The sequence below is a fragment of the Myodes glareolus genome, chromosome 21 (assembly GCF_982192425.1).
Source record: "Myodes glareolus chromosome 21, mMyoGla1.1, whole genome shotgun sequence".
Lineage (NCBI taxonomy): Eukaryota > Metazoa > Chordata > Mammalia > Rodentia > Cricetidae > Myodes > Myodes glareolus.
This window is the reverse complement of record NC_142046.1, coordinates 48,092,873-48,110,083: the sequence shown is the minus strand read 5'-3', so window position 1 is coordinate 48,110,083 and position 17,211 is coordinate 48,092,873.

Genomic DNA, 17,211 nt, shown 5'->3' with positions numbered 1-17,211 from the left:
GTCTCAAAACCCATTCACCACCCCAAAAAAGAAAAAAAAACGTTTAAAATATGATCATCTTAACTCAATGGATACCGAAGAAACATTTGGTAAAGTTCAACATCCTTTGTCATAAAATATTCAATAAATTGTACAAAAAGAATGTATGGGAATGCAATGAATACTGACCACATGTGACAAAGTGACAGTCAACACCACACTGGACAAAAAGTTGAAAGTTTGATTCGACCTTGATACTCAGTGACAAATTCCACTTAATTAGGGTAGACTATTTTTCTAAGGCTGCAGGTAATCCATTGATGGATTTTACATTCCTTTTAATTGCAGACATTGATGTATAATTTTCTTTTGTTGTACTCTCTGCCTGATTTTTATATCAGAAATGTTGGTATAGTTAAATAAATTTGGTGATATTCCCTGTGTTTAAGTTTTTAAAAAGTGTTTACAAAGGATTATTATTATTTCTTCATTGTAAAAGACCACCATGGAGTCGTTTGTCCTACACTTTCTGTATCAAAATGTTTATAGAATAGAATCAACAAAATCCATATCAGCCAACCTGTTATTATATTTTACAATGGGAATAACACTTTATTTTTAGAGATTTATTTTTAAAGGTTTATTTTAACTTATCTTTTTGAAAAGTATTTCCTGTATAATGAAAATAGTTTTTTTTCACATAATGTAGCTAATTATAGTTTCCCTTTTCTTTTTTCCTCCCAGAATCTCCCTCATCCCCTGACAACTGAATCCACTCCCTTTCTATCTCTCTTAAGAAAATAAGCAAGCTTCTAAGTGACTAAATAATACGACGACCAAACAAAAACTAACATCAGAGTTGTACAAAGCAAGCAGAAGAGAAGGAGCCCAAGAGAAGACACAGAATAATAGACCCATTCTTTTTCATACACTCAGGAATTCCATTAAAAGATACCAAATTGCCAGCCATTTTATATATGCAGAGGACTTGGTGCAGACCCATATAGGCCCTGTATATACTGCCTCCTTCTCTGTGAGTTCTTGTGAACTTTGTTCATGATTGACTTAGAGGGCTTTGTTTTATTGGTGTCCTCAATCCCCCCTGACTCCTCCACTCTTCTAGATATTATACTAATTTAAAAAACACAGAACAACAACAAGAAAAACCGTAAGAACAGCAAGTTCTCTCACCTCAAAAGTTTTTATAGAGTAGGCCAACAACTCATGAAGAAAGTAATATAAAATATTTGAACTGTAATTACTAACAAAATCAGACATACTACAACTGCAGTGTTGGAAGCACACTGAACTTGTCCCAGTCTTTGACCACGTCCTAAACATCTATATACAAATGAAGTGAAAGTAGTTTTGACAAGTTTCACACCAATTCTTTTTCTCTGTCACTTCAATTTTTAATTTGCAATCCTTTCCTCAGAAAATCACTTTGTTATTGCAAAAGAACAGATGGCACACTTGACAATTTCTTTGTGTGTGTGTGCTTTAGGCATTGATTTTTATTAATCTTTACTCTGAAACATTACACGTTATACATGACTAACCTTATCAAGAACACTGACTGAGTCTCAGTGCCCTCAAAGCACCAACCTAACAGAACTAGAGGTAGTCTGCGTCTCAGGTGGGTACCATGATGCTAGTGAATGAGCTAAGCCTCCCTGATAAGACATACAATTACATTTTATCAATAATTCATGTGAAATGAATTTATGACACTTTCTCAGGGAACTGTAGATGATCTGCAAAAATCCCAAGTACCAGACTTGCAAACCTGCTTTTGAGTTGTTGGTGATGGGGACCCAAAATATTCAAAACATACAGGCTATTGCTGGTGCCCTTTGCTACCTCCCAGAAGTTGAAGGTAGGTACCTGTTGCAGAAGACTGCAAGCACTCAGGACAGAGAATTGGAGGAATGGAGCTGGATATGATACAAAGCCACCTCTCTGAGGACTAGCTCCTATTGTGTTAGAACTTGATATCCATGTTGCCAATGGGGGAAAATCACCAACATTTTTACCCAGTTGTGACACTTGTGAGCCGCAACAATGACAAGCATAGCAAAAGGTCACTAAAAGTGCAGCAGCAGCCCTTATGTGTTAGAGGGGATCAACCGCTGTCTATTGAGATTTAGGGTGTCCTCAACAAAAAGATAATCATAACTGGTTCTATGAAACCAGCTACCCTCCCATGTCTAGTGGGAACATGAATCTTAAAGATAACCCACTACTGCCATTTCTTCAACAAGGATATTCCTTTCTGAACTATAAATACTTACCCTGCCCTGTGTCGTGTCACACACCTTTAATCCCAGCACCGGGAGGCAGAGGCAGGTGGATCTATGTGAGTTTGAGACCAGGCTGATCTTCAGAGTAAATTCTCAGACAGCTAGAACTGTTATATAGAGAAACCAAATAAACAAACAAATAAATAAATAAATAAATAAATAGTTTTTTATATTCACAGTAGTAGTTTTCTGTAAAGGTATTTGCTGTATCTCTCTCATCAAAGACACTTCTTTCTACAGCAGATACCTTTAGAGAAAGCTACAACTGAATAAAATGCAAAGAACAGTTGACTGTGGGGTTCTCAGGCCCAGCTGATCTACCTAACAAGCAACACATGCTCCACAGGCACAGGGAACACTGAAGAAGAAGAGATGGAATGGTTGTAAGAAGAAGAGGACCAAGAAGTTGATTGTGCTTGTCTTTTCTAGATATGACAGAGAAACTATAACCGTGGAGTCTCAACAACATGGCTACTTAAAAAGATGTGCACAGTCACATCATTTGCCATGTCAGCATGGATGGGGGAAATCCCACAAGTTCTCAACCTTAGTTAATGAGCTATAGAAAACTAACAACTGACAAGGGTGGAAACTAACCTTCCCCAGAGGTGAGTCTACTAATAGTTACCCAGTGCTGAGTGATCAATGCTAAAAACAACATAAATACAGGCAAGACTAAATGGATTCAGTAGGTTGTATTTATGCATCTATTTGTATGAACATTGTTATTGTTCCATGTATGTAGGTGTAACAATAGTAATTAAAAAGTAAGAAGCTGTGAATTTGAGAGGGAGAGGTAAGTGATATGGAAACAGTTGGAGAGATGAAATGGAGGGGGAAGTGATATGAATACATTTAAGTTAAAGTTTAGAAAATAAAATAAAACTTTAAAGTTAAAAATTGGCTGTGGAACCTAGCAGAATGCTCATTAGAAGACAGAATGGGTAAGAATTATCTTAAAGCAGCCACAAATCTTAACAACTAGGAGACTGCAACCTAAAACAGCTTTCATATTTCATCTTACTCCAGTCAGAGTGACCAAGACCTACAAAACAAGGAGCACCTAAGGCTGGCTGGTGAGGAAGTGAGGAAAGGGAACTCTAATTCACTGTTAATTGCATTATAAAATTGTTGGTCCTCATGAGACCTGGGTGTGAGGCCCAGTGTAACTTCCTGAGCCTAACTCTAGTCTGGAGAACTGTTTTTGGCCATGACTTCCGCATGTGAGTGACTCAGCACAGCCCGACCTAAATCTGCCTATGCTCAGCCACTGCTGACGTGGCAGGATATTATTGGCCCTTATCCTTTACTCCACCTCACCCCATCCCAATGTCCCAAGACTCCCACCTCCAACATAACCTATACAAGTTCCTGCCTAATACAATAAAAAGAGATCCTGATTTGATAGACTCCTGACTCCGTGTGTGTGTTTCTCCTGGTGGCCAGAGAGGAGGTCTGGGTTGTCAACACTCACCATCCGGCTCCTCCCTCATCCCTATGGAAAATCCAGCCGATCCAGTTCTGCCCCTGCCCTTTCTGCCAGAGAACCCGGCATAAACTAGCATGGCAACTCTGGAAATTAGTGAGGAATTTTTTAAGTCAATAATAAATCTTCAAAGTTATACCCCAATGAGCTGACGTCCTACCCCACAGGTAGTGATGATATGCTTTGTTTTGTTTCGTTTTATTTTGTTATGTTTCAGATAGGATCTTCCTTTGCAGTTTAGAGACTCAAGGTTATTTTCCTATATCTTCTTTCCATGTGTCAGGATTAAGGCATCCATCTACCCCTGCAATACTATTCCTTGATCCCTGAATACACCATGTCATATCATATGTGAAAGAACTTCTAATTAGTTTTAGGTGCTCTTTCAGTCTTGCATGGTAGTTCAAGTCAAGATAAAGTATTTGTTCTTCCAACTTCATGATATGTATTTAGATCAAGGTAAACTCTGACATATTTAGGACAAGTAAGATTCCTCAACATAAATGCTAGTTTATTTAAGGGAGGTATGCTGTTTTAAGTCACAGGAAGTAGCAAAAATTTATCTCTAAGATGCTGTTTTTCTTCTCTACTAAATTGCGAAATATACTGCCATGTCCTCATTTCAATCTCTGCTCAAGAAAGCTCTGAATTTAGAAAGTTCCTGCAAATATTTTATTGAAATGTGGCCCAAGTACATTAAGCCAACGTCTCTGTGGCCCCATCCATCGCAGAAACATTCATGTACATAGAAATTGTCTCATAAATAATGTAGTTATAAACAGGTGGCCATTCTGTACTCTCTTCACCGAATGATACATTCTGAGGGAAGTAACTGGATGCCTTCATTAGCTATTGATCTACACAGGAAAAAGGTGTGATTAAAAGCTTTGCAAGGAAGGCATTGATTGCATGTGCATCAGCTTGAGTTGACCTGCATTTTTCCCTGCAGAATGCTGCTGTATATTGGAGCAATGATCAAAAATGCAACACTAAACGAAGATATGGAAACATTTCGAAGTTTCAGAAATCAAAATCCAGAGTAATACTCCAGAGAATGAAAGAGGTCAAAGCAGCTAACATAAACCTGTGTTATAACGGGGTAGTGATCATGGAGCAGGAGTCAGTCCTGGTGTGTGTCTAATGAAACATCATGAAAGCTAAGAACCTCTTCTCATTTATTTTCTTAATACCAATGACAAGACATATCAAGTGGTTCCAAACACCTTCCTAAAATAACTATCGGGGGTCTTCAGCATAATTATATTTTCTTTTTATTATTGAAGATGAAATTATAGAACAAGACTTTTCCAATCAAGGATATGTATTGGATTTTAAATATCACATTCTTTTTGGATACATATCAGTTAGCACTAATATTTAAATTTTTGCCACTATTGGTTAGGATGAAAGAAGATGATCTCATAATTAGGTAACACACTGCAGGTACAAAGCTCTTGACCCTTTGCACAAATATTCAACATTAAATGGAAATGTGACATATTGTCTATGAATTATTAAATAGGACTTACAAGTATTTGTCTGATTGCAGTGCTTTCCGTGTGTTTCATTTTGTTATGTGGTTTTGTATTTTAATGATAGTTGAATTTGATAACAAATTTCTATCAGTGTTTCCTCTACAATATTAACTGTACTTATGATTTTCTCTTTAAGAGAAAATGATTCATCTAGAAATTATGGCCCTGTATTGCTGAAGAGTTTTCTATAATTACTGTGTTAGACTTGTATTCTTCATTATTTTCTGCTAAATTTTTGTTTAATGCATAAACAATAAATATGCTAATATGATAAAACAGAAAATAAAACTCTCAGCTGTCATAGTACAAGGCATAACCACTATGGATATGTTTATTTTGTGATAAAGTTTGAGTCTTTGAGACAATTTATGAAGGATTAACTATAATTGACATTGCTATCTCACAAGAAATGAGAATAGAAAACCATAGAAGAAATTTTGTTTAGACATTAAATAGTAAACCACACAGAATATTAAATATTAATCAAAATAAATATTTTGACTATCATCAAAAGTGAGCAGGAGACAATAAATCTTAAGATTCTTAATCCTTCATTAAAGACTAATATAGATTTGACTTAAATATGACTCTATACCATGTTCCAAAGGAAGGCTCTTCAAATAGCATGATAGAATACAGTATTTGAGTGAAATGAAATACAATTCTTAATAATATAAAATTCACACCATCCAGCATTCACTGTATTATGTTTTTGTATGTGAATATGTGTGTATGTGTGTGCACATATACGTTTGGGTATGATTCAACGGCTGTCAAGATCAAGTGTCTTCCTGAATTGCTTTTCATTATTGTTTTAATTTTAAATTATATTTATGTAGTTATTTGTATTTGTGCATGTGTGTATGCATGTAGGAACATGAACATACTGTAGCACATGTGTGGATACCTGAAGATACATTTTAGGAGTCAGTTCTCCCATTCCACCATGTGGGTCCTGATGATTATACACAGATTGTCAATTTGACAAGTACCTTTACCCACTGAGATATCTAAAGTGATTTCACTCTTATTTTTGAAGCTGAAACTCACTACTTTAATAGTCTAGTTGATTAGCCAGCAAACACTGAGGATTCTCTTTTTTCGTCTTCCCCAAAGCTAGGAAGACAAAGCATGCATTGTGCAGTGTTTTAGTTAGGGATTTTACTGCTTTGTGGAGACACCATGAACATAGCAACTTTTAAAAAGGAAAATATCTAATTAGGGCAACTCACTTACAATTCAGAGGTTCAGTCCATTATCATCATGTCAGGAAGCAAGGCAGCATTCAGGCAGACATGGTGCTAGAGAAGAAGCTGAGAGTTCTTATATCTTGATTCAAAGACAACAGGAAGTGGTCTGTTACAATGGGTGTGGCTTGAGCATATATGAAACCTTAAAGCCCACCTCTACAGTAACATACTTCCTCCAAAGACAGGCCATGCTTCCTGATAGTGACATTCCCTTTGGGGACAATTTTCTTTCAAACCACCACATTCAGTTCCTTGGTCACAAAGGCTTGAAACCATATCATAATGCAAAAAATGCAATGCTCTGTGCCCCCCTAATATGTTGAAATTATAATAAAGTGTTCTTGCTTGTTGCATATGTGACTGGTGGTTTTTTATGGGGACTCCTCACAGACCCTAACACTGTAACCCCATGTAAAATCAAAATGAAAAAACAGATCAACATAAATAACATCATAAAAACATCCAACATAAAATAACACAGAATATATATTTCTGTTCCAAAACATAGGGAAGGGGGCATAATGAGGAAATACTGGACCAAAGAAAGACCAACAACCACCTGGGCAAACTGCTAAATCTACATCTCCAAGTCTTATCCAAACATTCTCAAGATCTCCAACTCCTTTCCACTTTCCTGACTGCTACACACTTCTTTATGGTGGGCTGGTTCCACTCTTTGTTTGTAGCTTTCCTAGGCAGGTATCCCATGAGTCTGGCATCTCCAACATTTTGGAGTCTCCAAGGCAACCCAGGCTTCAATTTTACAGCTTCACACATGGTCTCTCTAGGCCTCCATACTGAAACACCTCTAACTTATGCCTGGATTCAGTGACTTTTCTCATTCTCATAAAAGTATTCCATAACTCCTTTCCTCTATCCTTAACTCTGAAGCCAGAAATACACTGCTGAAGCTGCCGAGTTCTGTTGCTTACTGGCACTGACACATGGTCCCCTCATTCAATTACATCTTCACCATCTTTCTGCTTTCAATAGTCTCCTTCACTGCCTAAACATGGCTGTTCTGGAATTTGCTCTATAGAATAGTCTGGCCTCAAACTCAGAAATCCACCAGCCTCTGCCTTCCTAGTGCTTGGATTAAAGGCATGCACCACTACATCCAGTCCTAAATATTTCTTTAACTCCTTTTCATTAATTGGAAATTTAACTGGGTGGGATCTTGCCCTGAGATTACCACTCCCTTTATTCCATTTCTTAATCTGATTATTGTTACATCCAAATCCATGTTTCCCCATGAAAGGCAACAAAGGAGACCAAGTCCCATATGTAAAAGCAAAGAGCCTTTGTTTTAAACAAGCTTGCAAACTCGGTCTCTGCATGTTAAACGTATTAGAATAACTGGAGAGCCCCGAGGTCAATTAGAATTGGGTTTTTATAGTAGTAAAGATGGGGGTGAGGGGTCACTGAGGTTCAGGACCACTGATTGGCTGACATTTGTTTAGGGGTGTCCTGATGAAGTGCTGGCAGGTGTTTTTATTTACAGTGCTTGGAATGCCAGAAATTTCCTTTGAATGGTCTGCTCTTGGGTGGGGGTTGGATAATCTCAGCATGCCAGGCATTGTCTCAGGGTAAACTATGGAGACTCTAGACTCCATTTAAATTTATCAATGGCCAGAGTCCCAGGTGGTAATGGTTGGAGGAAGTAAAGAACTTCCTTTCCGCCCAAACTTAGATTATTATGGCTGGCCCTCACATTTACGTCCTTGAACACAAGATTTAGCTCCATCTCACTGACTGGTGCTCTTTTTCTCCTCAAATTGTGCATTTTCTTGCACTTTTTCATTATAAATCTGTATAAGAGAGACCACTAGTAACCATACAGCAGAGTCTATACTACCTGTTTTGAGATTTGCTTTGCCAACAAAACTAATCCAAAACTCTTTACTTTAGCTTCAGAGAGACTCTTCGGACAAAGGCAAAAAGCAGCCACATTCTTCACCAAAATACTCCAAGACTAGTCTTTCGGCTATACAGTAACATTCTTCTCCTCTGAAATACCTTGATCCTGGTACCCACAGTTCAATAACAGGCAACACCACTATCTTCCATCCTCCTACTAGGATGGCCCATTGACCAACGCTTAAATCATTCGACTGCTTTTCTAATCCCCAGTTCCAAGGTTCCTTCAAACAAAAGCATGGTTAGGTTTATCATTGTAACACCTCAGTCCCTGATACCAAATTCTGCCTTAGTTAGGGACTCTATTGCTGTGAAGAGACACCATGACCTTGGCAACTTTTATAAAGAAAAAATATTTGATTGGGATGGCTTACTTACAGTTCATAGGTTTAGTCCATTGTTATCCAGCTTGCTGGAGAAGGAGCTGAATGTTCTTACATCTTGACTCACAGGAGACAGGAAGTGATCTGTCACACTGGGTGTGGCTTGAGAATATGTGAAGCCTTAAAGCCCACCTCCACAGTGACACACTTTCTCCCAAAAGACCACACCTACTCAAATAATGCCACTCCCCCTAATAGCGTCACTCCTTGGGAGAGCATTTTCTTTGAAACCACCACATGTGGGCTTCTTTTTATTTGGGAGATTAAACTCAGGTCCTCATGCTACCATGGAAGAAATTTACCAGAAGACCAAGCTCTCCAGTGTATGTCGAGCATTTCATTAAAATTGGCATTCAAAGCAGAAAAGACGCAGCAATGTGGCTTTTACTCAGGATAATTTCAGTCACACATAGAAACAGAATAAGTCAATTAGAACATAAAATTAGACACTGCACATTATATAATAATATAACTATGGGCATGAATTAGAGGACTCTGAGATATAAGAAGAAAAATAGAAAATAATTTTAAATCCTGGAAAGTCCTGGAGATAAAATTTTATTCAAAATAAACTGCATAGCTTTCAGAGATCAGATGCCACCGAAGAGAAGAGAGGAAAGCATACAAATTTAACAGAGTAAGATGAAAGAAAGTTGACTCCGGGGTCAAGAAAGTGGGAGGGGCTTTCCCAGGTCCTCATCAGCTGCAGCACATGGAAGAGCAGGTCCTGTACCTCTCCTGGGCAGCAGAGTAGGGCTGACCTTCTTGGTGGGGGCCGGGAGGGGCGTTTGGGCTCAGGTGAGTCAACCAAGTTACCCTCACCACCTGTGGCCGGTGGGAGAACGGGCATTGAGGTTATGAAAATGGAAGAGGTGGTTCTGCCCCTAACCAATTGCAACACTAGAGAAAGTGACTCCTGCTCTTCATCAGGGCAGCACAGCAGAGCTGATCTTGTTGAAGGAGTCAGGTGAGCAGCCCAAGGATGTAAGAGGAATGGGGAGGTACCTGGCCATACTCCTCACTACCTGTGTGGGTGGTGGGAGAGCTGGCCCTGAGGTCTTGAGAGTGGAAGAGTTGTTCCTGCCCCTCACTAGCTGCAGCACTTGGGAGAATGTCCTCTCAACTTCACCTGGACCTCTTGGTGGAGCTGTGAGGGAGCTGATCTGAGCACCTGAGAGCAGGAAAACCCGGCAGTTCTGCCCCTTACTGCTTACTGTACAGGGTGAGCTAGCCAGAGCAGGCCAGAGAGCTCCCCCCGGGTGAGGGAGTGGGAGAGCTGGTGGGCTGACCAACCCAGCTACCATCCAGGCCCAGAACCAGAGCTATGAGTTGACCCACCCCAACACCCACACCATCTATGATGTTCTGGAGCACATTGTGCAATTATTAAAGATAAGACCTTTTCTAATATGCTCAATTAGATGATACAAATGCAGAACAATTGCATTGTAATGAAGTTTATGGGAGTTTTATGCCAATGTCTGGCAAGCTACAAACTTTTAAAAGAACATTGCTACATATTCACATATTGTATTTACCACTGAACATTAACTGCTGGTTCTGTTTGACATTCCAGGCATTTCTTATAGATACGGTTTTACTTAATCCTCACAGACTCGTACAAGACAGGATTTCTGGTCTCATGATGAGAGAATCAGAGCCCAGAATATTTAAGTAACTCCCCTTACCACACATTTGATAACCTTCCCATGCCTCTGGAGCAGAGACCACGTCCTTCATTGATTTTTGAAATTTGCATTCCTTGGCCTGGATTTAACCTCAGGAGCGTAGCATTTACCTTTCATTTCATGGACCCCAACTTTGATTCCCTCATTTCAATAATAATAATAATAATAATAATAATTTAAAATACTCTTCAGTTTCAACCATAAATATATTATCCTTTGTGCACATACAATGATTTGAAATTGCATGCTGGAAAAAACAAAATAATATCACACTATTTTTTAGTTTGTTATCAGTTACATACATAAACCAATTTACTAAGAAAGCTAAATGGCAGGAAAAGGCTAAAGAACATCAATAGTCAAAATTGGGACATTTTGTTTTGAATTCCTGAGACCTAAATGTCCTTGTCAATGCAGGTGATGATGTGGATCATTTCCTGAGAATGTATAATATGAAAGTCTTCCACAACTTAGCAAGCTCCAGCAAGCCAGTGTTCACCATTTCAGCCTTCTGTCATCACCATCTCGTTTCTCCACTCCTCCTGGGGGTCCTAAGCAGGGTGGTATCCTTTACCATGAGGCAGCCACTGAAGAGATTGTGTCCATTAGGTCTCAGTCTGCATGTCTCTGATGATGTGTATTAAGTGGTAATGTAGGACAAGCTTAATCACACAACAAACTGAAATGTAACACAAAGAGTAGCAAGGTCTCCAGACAATGGGCTGTCAGGGATGGCCCAAGGTGTGTACCAGTCTTAATAAGTGTTTTCTTTGGTTCTCAACATCAGACTTCCCTTCAGTGAAGATCAATAGTCTAGAGCTTTTGGAAGACTGGAAGATTCTTCTTGTCTTCTTCCTCTGGCTCCTAGGATTCTATCAATTAGCCAATTCATTCCTTGGCCTCCCATCCTTTATTTTCTTCCTTTAATTGAAGAGTCAGAAATAATGCCAAACTTTAGACCCAGGAGACTGTTTTCCACAAAATGCCTGCAGTTTTCCCGTAACGATTTAACATAAGGAAATTGACTCCATTTGCTCAGCATTGCTGGGCAATGCAGATTTGCTTCTGCTATAGAGATGTCACGTGAAAAGCTTGCTGCAGTATTTCATTGGGAAATACTCTCTAGCCTGGATAGTAGAGAACTTGAATATCTTCCTTCAGGAACTCATAAGGTCCAAGCAAATAATCAGGACATTCACGTCTGTGCTGATTGGTCCTCAGATATGAACGACCTCTGCTGAGGGACTACAATCTTGTGTGAGGCCGCTCCTAGGGTTCACACAATCTAGGGCACTTCCTAAACAGGAGCCCAGATATAAGCCGCCAATAGCCGTACTGCCTCTGAATTGATTAGTCCCTTGGTCCCCTGGGGGAAGTACAAAACCACTGTTTTCTTCTGTCACTGCCATGAGCCAGATCGCAGCATGCGCTGAATGTTTTCTTTCCCCTTTATAAATGACTATTAAATGTGCAAGTCCCTATCAAGTGTAGATCAAGAAAATTATTGTATATGTGTTGTGAGCTTGCAGCACAGGATTTTAAGTTGATTTTGAAAATAATGAGGAAAGCCAAAAAGAAATAACATCTATTTTTTCGTTAAAGATTCCATTTATACTGAGACTGTATTCTATAGACTCATTTGTGTTAAAATTTCATATTTTACAGTATGTAATGGAAATTCAAAATGTAATTTTAACTTTAGTGCACCATATGCTCTTTTTTCACTAAATATTTGAACTTGGCTATCAATAGCAAGTAAAACTCCGTAGGTGTAAAACTTTGCCATTTTCCTCCATAAAACCTGGTTCCCTGACAATCTTCCTTTGTTTTGGAATAGGAAAGTTTTGTTAGTGAAGTTATCATCACCACTTGGACACCAGCTTGTACTGGTTACCTCCGTGCCGTCCCTTGTGTGAATTCTATGGTACCCATTTCCTCTCATGTATGCTCAAACAAACCATGACTTTTTGTCTCCCCGTTTGTTCTTCACACCATTAAGTTCTTAGTCTATAGTTTTCTCCACAGCATTCTCACAAGTAATTTTTATTTTATTTTAGACAAAGTCTCTCAATTCAGTGAAGCCTGGAACACTCTGTGCAACTCAGACTAGGCTTAAGACTCGACTTTCCCTCCCCAGTTTCTCGAGGATTGGAATGGTATAAATGCAATGCCACACGTTGCTGAGGTTTTCTTTTGTAATAGGAATGATGCTCCTAGAAATAAAATCTGACCATGGCAAGGTATGTTTTTGAAACATTTAACTTATCTCCATTTTTGAAAATGGGAATATTCAAAGCCTTTTAGGACAACATGGCTTCATCTTTGTCTCATCTTCTCCCATCTTCCCAAGTGCATCCTGCCTTTTGCACCGAAATGAAGTGTTCTAAAAACTGATAAAAAAGAGTTTGCCACCGTGCACTATATTCTCTCTGCCTGGAATTTCTTCTTCAACCCCAGCCAACAACTTCTTAAACAATCTCTCTTGTCCAGACTAAGCATCACCTTTTCTGAGAAGCCTTTGTTGGCATTCAACTTACAATTACGATAATATGACACGCTGTTCAATAAGGCATAATGGAAATATGCAGGATGGGAATCTAAGACATCCTATTTAGGTCATGGAGAATTTAATAAATGTGGAAGATAAGATCTTGAAGATGAGGTGATCATATGTGGGTTAGAAGGAAAAGTGCTAGTCCCAGGAAAGTGAAGGAGCAAATTGATCACAGGGTGGAAGCTGTTTCTATGGCCTTGATAAAAAATGCAAGCCATTAAAGCTAAGGCAGTACGAATGAGACATATATGAGAAATATATAAGACAGACTTCAGTGTAAAAATTTCAACAGAAGAAAAGAGGGAGAAAAAGAGGAAACGGAGTAGAGAAAAAGATGTGAAGGAGGATAGTGATAGAAATTTCAGAAAAATTGTTCTGGGCTGCTTTTCTTTCTGTTCGCCTAAATAAGAACCACTGACTCTAGTTGTCTACCATCCCTCTAATTTACTTTGGTCTGTGTGTATCATGTTATTTTTTCTTATTTCCTTGTAATAATAGCTGAACTTGAGCAAAAAGGGAAGATACAGATTTTTGCAGTATCACTCATTGCTAATTTCTGCAGTTCATCAAAGACACAGAGATTCTCCTCAGATGCTTCTTATTTCGCTGCCTTTTCTTAGGACTCAGTTTCTTTGGTTTTGGTGTTTGGTTTCTTAATTTTTTTTTCTTTTTTCTTGGCAACGTAGGTGGACTTTTGTTTTCCCTCTCATTCAAGAGGAGCGACCAGCCGAGGTAAACTTAGGGATAGTTGGGAGCAGCAATTCAAGCCTTGTTGTACTTGGGAATAATCTTCAAACACTGACTCAGAAAGCTGCAAAGGCCTGACTTTAGATAGCCTGCCTCAGAAGCATGAGGACATTCCTCCAAAGAATGAACTGCCCCCATGGATGCTGCCCTCCTTCCCTGTCTCACTCTCTTCCAGCAGTGACTGTATCCTGGGCATCCACTGTATTCTAGACCTCATCTACCTCTCTGCCCATTGATTCTGCCCAGCATCAACATCATTTTTTATTTACTCCCATCTAATTTTGTTTTGGTAGAGGAAAGAAAGAAGTCTCCAGGAATTAAGCTTTTTTTTTTAATTTGAGATTCATTACTTGAAAACTAATTGATAACTCTTAGAATTTTCAATTTCATTTAGAGTTCCAGAATGAAAATTTAAAAAGAGGCATTTCTAAATGCCTAAGTTTACTCTACTGTTTCCCCCACTCTCATTCTCTTTTGAAATGTGCTTGCATGTATCTTTGGTTTCACATTTTCCATGTTTTCTTTTAAATAGGGAGAGACAAAGGCGATCCTGTGATAAATGATGTTAAGATTCAAAAAAGGTTTTTCTGTGTCGGGTGTGTGTTTCACATCTGATTATATGAAAATGTTTTGAAAAAGCTTTTCTGGTGCTAAAAGATTCTATAATCACAAACTATTGGAAATATCTCAAAAAAGAGGAGAAATTGGTATTCAAATTAGATACATGAAATATATAAGCTGAAACTAACTTCTTTAGACATCACTCATATATCATCAGAAAGATTGTTTTATGGTATTAAAGATAGATTTTTAATGTTTTTGTCAAAAATCTTGTTTAATATATTTTGATCTTATTATTTTACCTCCCTCAACTCTTCACACCCACACTGCTAGGAAAGCAAAGAATCAGTTTACTCCAAAGGAATGACCCCAGATATGTCAACCAGACTCTAGGGCAGATCCCATGGCAGGAGTAATGACCAACACAAAGGGGACCCCATGTTTTATACATCCCTTTGTTTGGCTTGGTAAAGACACATCTAAGTCTGAATAGCCTAACATTTCTATCCAGGCTGTTAATTCAACCTACACTAGTCTACTTCTTTGAACACCAGGTGGCAGTAAGTGAAGCATTTATCAAAGATGAGGAAGTGAAGTTTGAACATCTTGAATTCAAAATATATTCAGTATCTATAGCATTCTAGAATTTATAACAGGAAAGAAATATTTTTGACCCTGAGCTCTAACATGACAGTAATATTCATTTCTTTGGCGTCCATTCAACTAAGTATCCTTTCAGGGTGACTTTTAACTTCTTCAAGTCACATGTTTCTGTGAAATTATACTGATTTTTCTAATTCCAAATGTTGCGTAAATTAATAAAAAGAAATGAAAAGTGCCAATAAATAAAAATGACGTGATATAATTTAGCACAAGTGTTCCCATTTATATAGGAAAAAACTCAAATAAATGGGCATTAGGGGACCTGTCCAAGACAATTGACCAACCAGGAAATGGCTTTAGTACTCTGCTCACGACACACTGATGTGTGTCATCCTTCTTCTTTACATATTTACTTCATTCTCAGGTCTAATTGTGAATAAATGAGCTGATGACAGGTTTATGTGCTTAGGGTTTATTTTGTTCTTCTACAGATATCAAATTTTATTTTCAACTCAGATGATATTTTCTGACTTGCATCTATTGTACTTGTGAGACAGAGTAGCAAACTTCTCTATGGGAGTAGCAAAGCCTGGTTCTCAGCACCTGCTCCAGAGTTAAGGGATCTAAATCAATAGCTCTGTTCTTTCTTGACTGTGCCTTCAAGGGAGATGGATAAATCTAACTTCTTCTGTTTTAACAATTCTACCTGGGGTGGAGAGGAGATAAAGACAGAGAGGAGATTTCAGCAAGATCTGTTGTGTGGAAGAAATGAGTTCAACAATATTTATAATATAATTCCAATTATTAAGAATAAAAATGAAGTTAGACACAGTGGGGTTTTTATACAGTGTAATGGAGATTGGAGATTGGCCTATAACTTATTATATTACATAATGATGACCTTGAACATCTGATCTTCCTGTTTCTACCTGCCAAGTATTTGAATTATGTTTGTGTTCTACCATGCAAAAATTCTGTAAGGTAGAGGTCTGAACCCACAACTTTATACATGCACACAAAACATTTTATAATCTAGCCTATATCATCAGGCATTGCTTTGTTTTCTTTTCTTTATTTTTCTGTTTTCTTCTTCTCCCATCACCGTGTTCATATTTTATTCTATCATGGAAATGTGACATATTGCAGAATTTTCTGTCCTTAATTTGGTAACCATATTTTTTGTTGTTTTGTGCATACTCTTAGCAATTGACGTTTGTAATGGCTGAGTTCATATTTACTTTTCTGTAACATAATTTTTGTATATTATTGGATGCTGGGAAATATTAATGCTATGTTGTTATATGAATTTTAAGTGTTGGATATTATCCAAGTTTTGGTGCCTGTCCCAGAACTAACTCTTGTAGACCAGGCTGGCCTCAATATCCCAGAGATCCACCTGCCTCTGCCTTCTGAGTGTTGGGATTAAAGGCATACTCCACCACCGCCCGGCAAGTTGTTTCCTTTTAAGGCTTGTTTTTAATTTTAGAGTACAGAACACCACCTTTCAGCTAGCCTCACTGTTAAGACCCTTCTTGGGAATTGGCCCAGTATTTCTCTTGTTATGAGGCCTTTCATTCCTTCTTTGGAAAAGAGGGACATAAAACATCACCAGCTCTTTCTGGGGTATTGGACTTTTCATAACCTGCTACTTTTTTGTTTGTTTGCTTGGTAGTTTTGTTTTGTTGTTGGTTTTTTTTTTTTGATATGTGGGATTCCCCTCTGTATGCTTTGAATATTATTGGTTAATAAAGGAACTGCTTTGGGCCTATAGCAGAGCTATAGGGAAACAGAGCTAGGCAGGGAAAACTAAACAGAATGCTGGGAGTGGAGTCAGAGAAAAGCCATGGAGCTGCCACCAGAGACAGTTGCTGGGAAATTTACCCAGTAAGCCACAGGCACATGAAGATACACAGATTAATGGAAATGGGTTAAATTAAGATGTAAGAGTTAGCAAATAACAAGCTAGACCTAATGGGCCAAACAGTGATTTAATTAATAGAGTTTCTGTGTGATTATTTCAGGAGTCTGGCAGACAGGAAACAAACAAGCGGCCTCCTCCTACAACAGTTTTTTGAGGCAGGGTTTTCCGTGTAGCCCTGGCTGTCTAGGAACTCTCTCTGTAGACCAGGCTGGCCTCTAACTCAGAGCTCCTTCCTCCTCTGCCTCTTGAGTGTGAGAATTAAAGGCATGTGCTGCCACATAGCAGCA